Source organism: Carya illinoinensis, chromosome 14 (genome assembly GCF_018687715.1).
Source record: "Carya illinoinensis cultivar Pawnee chromosome 14, C.illinoinensisPawnee_v1, whole genome shotgun sequence".
In the NCBI taxonomy this organism is placed as follows: Eukaryota; Viridiplantae; Streptophyta; class Magnoliopsida; order Fagales; family Juglandaceae; genus Carya; species Carya illinoinensis.
Genome location: NC_056765.1, coordinates 27,943,756 through 27,947,581, shown reverse-complemented (window position 1 = coordinate 27,947,581; position 3,826 = coordinate 27,943,756).

Sequence of the window (3,826 nt, the reverse complement as noted above, 5' to 3'; positions counted from 1 at the left end):
TATGCATGTCTATGAAGTTGTAATTATAATACATGTGGGAAGAATGCATTGTGGTTTTTAGCGTTTCATTATTCTTGTAGCAAGCTTCCAACTTTCTGGTGTTAAGTTATTTGCAATTGAATTGCAGCAAACATTTTGTTGTGCGTGTAATATCGTGACAACTAACTACTGGAAATTGTGGTGATTGAGTTATTTGCAAGTGTATGCAAAAGATGCAAGTCCACGAGTAGGTTTGGATTGTTAATTCGTAGCAGGAATATTTCAGGTACAACAATTTGGTGCTTACAATTGCCCAGACTGTTTTCTAAAGGAAAGATACATCTTTCCAAATGATTATAGGTCAATAAAAGCACTCAATCCAACCACCTGTGCGATTAACAATTTCCAATGATAAACAAACAAATACACAAATTTCATTGAGTAATGGAACTGTAATTACAATTTGGCCAACTGGATTATACAAGTGCAGTGGGTTCAAGAAAGCAAATACATGTACAGATTTGCTTGAGTGCTTCTACATATGACACAATTACATCAACTTCAACCTAATTGACAAAAATGAGTACAACACATATATTTCCACCATCACTCATCTTAAGTTCTGACCAACTTAAAGCAGGGTTAACTTACAAATATTTTGCAATACAATTAACACTTTCTATTAACAGACAGTATTACATCCCATATTCACTTAGTTACTAGCAAGTAACAAAGGAGAACAATGACAAAAGCCCAAAATAGCGAAGATAGTGTGCGGGAGCGCCTTAAGTCAGCTTGTTGCTGAAGAATGATCGATATATTCTTCACAATCTCCTCATTTATGGTGGTCAGCTCTATCTGCCTCTTCTCTATCTCATCCGCCATCTTTCGGAGCTGAATCTCTCTTTTTTGAATATCGTCCAGTATCTGATCCAAGTATGCCTTTTTCCTTTACAAATCATTCTTCCTTTTCAGAAGGTCTTGATCTATGTCTTGACTATCTGCCCATTTGAAGTACTTGCAGTATGGCAATCCCTAATCATGACAAAGGAAAATATTAGATACCATGAACAAGAAAATGTGGGACTATAAACACATTGTGCAAGTGCCTTGAGATGCAGCAACAGTTACCTTAGTGTTGTACTTTCGACATCCTAGGAAGGCTCGGCCAGGATTTGTGGAAGTATTTGAGTATCTCACTGTGGCTTCAACATCACAGAAGCACACAGGTGTACTCAAAGTAGGATTTACAACAGATGAAGAAGATATTGATGATGATGACGACATTTTAACCAAAACCAGATTGACACTACGACAATCTAAACAGCAGTAAAAAAACATTTTACAATAGGTAACATCAACAGAATTGACATGCTAAATTTTAAATTAATAATGTAGCAAATCCAACATAAAAAGCATGGGTTATTTGGCATGGGAGTAGAAACAGAGTTAACTAATAATAGCTAACATGAGAAAGGATTGATTCATGGTGAAAATTGAATGATTCATGAAAGTATAACTCAATAATGTAGAAATCCAACCCAAAAAACAGAATTGACATGCTAAATTTTTAAATTAATAATGTAGCAAGTCCAACATAAAAAGCATGAGTTATTTGGCATGGGAGTAGAAACAAAGTTAACTAATAATAGCTAACATGAGAAAGGATTGATTCATGGTGAAAATTGAATGATTCATGAAAGTATAACTCAATAATGTAGAAATCCAACCCAAAAAACAGAATCGACATGCTCATTTATAACTTAATAATGTAGCAAATCCAACCTAAAAAGCAAGGGTGTTTTGCCATGTGAGTATAAACATATTTAGCTAACAGTACCTAACATGAGAAAGGATTGATTCATTGTGAAAATTAAATGAATCATTACATTATAACTCAATAATTTAGCAATTCAACCCAAAAAACAGAATTGACATGCTAAACTATAACTTACTAATGTAGCAAATCCAACCTAAAAAGCAAGGGTTATTTGCCATGGGAGTATAAACAGAGTTAACTAACAGTAGCTAACATGAGAAATGATTGATTCATTGTGAAAATTAAATGAATCATTACATTGTAACTCAATAATCTAGCAATTCAACCCAAAAAACAGAATTGACATGCTAAACTATAACTTACTAATGTAGCAAATCCAACCTAAAAAGCAAGGGTTATTTGCCATGGGAGTATAAACAGACTTAACTAACAATACCTAACATGAGAAAGGATTGATTCATTGTGAAAATTAAATGAATCATTACATTATAACTCAATAATCTAGCAATCCAACCCAAAAAACAGAATTGACATGCTAAACTATAACTTACTAATGTAGCAAATCCAACCTAAAAAGCAAGGGTTATTTGCCATGGGAGTATAAACAGACTTAACTAACAGTACCTAACATGAGAAAAGATTGATTCATTGTGAAAATTAAATGAATCATTAAATTATAACTCAATAATCTAGCAATCCAACCCAAAAAATAGATTGATTTCCTCCAACGATCCTGCCCACTCAAACCTACAAATGAAACAATGAAGCATCAGCATGTAAAATATCAGAGAACTACTACATTATAAATGATTAGTTTTCAGAGTTAGGTTCAGAGAGCTTACCAAGCTTTAACTCATTCACATTCACGAGAATGAGACAATGTTTCGAAGAGAAAGGGTAAATGTTTAGGGTTAGGATAAGTTAAATGGTTAGGGTTAGGGTTAGGGTTAGGGTTTCGGGATGAATAGAAAGTAGCTAGGTTAGGGTTAGGGTAGGGTTTCGGGATGAATAGAAAGTGGCTAGGTTAGGGTTAGGGTTTTCGCACTAAACAGAAACAGAACTGTTAGGGTTAGGGTTTTCGCACCGAAGACAAACAACCCTGATTGAGTTAGGGTTTTAGCACAGAAGAGAAACACGGGGATTGGGTTAGGGTTTTCGCATTGAAACACACCTGATTGAGTTAGGGTTTTTGTGACGCCCCCAAATTCCGTTTGGGATCGAACGGACATTTGAAACGTCGAGACATGCAACACAAGGTTACCTGCCCCCGTTCATGACATATAAGATGCAATATTCCTAACATGCATCTAACATTATGCAATATTCGCAGCGGATAATTTTTTTTTCTTTAGTAATACTATGCACCAAACTAAAAATATCCTAAATACTTAAAACATAATTCATATATCAAGATCCATTGAATAACTAAGATCACAACACTAGTCCAAAATAGTTATGATCCAAAAGTACTGGAGACAACTCCATCGTACAAGTAGTAATTTAACTACTATATTAACATTAATGACGCACTGTCGTTCAGTCAACTGTGTCTAGTTGGTCAGCTCCTGATCCTCCTTCAGGTCCTGTAACAAGATCTACCATTCGGGAGAATGGTAGTTGGGACTACCACAGTGAGATTTGATTACAAATCTCAGTAAGTTAACAAAACAAACTTCCACACAGGCTAATGATGCATGGATGACAATAAAAACATGAATGCATAATCAAATTCATAAGTAATTGAAGCATATCTTGACATACAATATAGCATAATTGATATAACTTAAATTGAAACGTGAACTAAACTTGACTTGACATGAACTTGATCTGAAACTTGACTTAACATGAAAAATACATACTCCACAGTTGTTGTGGCCCCATGTATTCTACACGTCATAATGCAGTTAAATACATACTCCACAGTTATTGTGGCCCCATGTATTCTACGTGTCAGAATACAGTTAAATACATACTCCACAGTTGTTGTGGCCTCATGTATTCTACGTGTCATAATTGCAGTCTCACGTATTGTATGCGTCACAATTGCTGTGACCCCATACTTTGTGT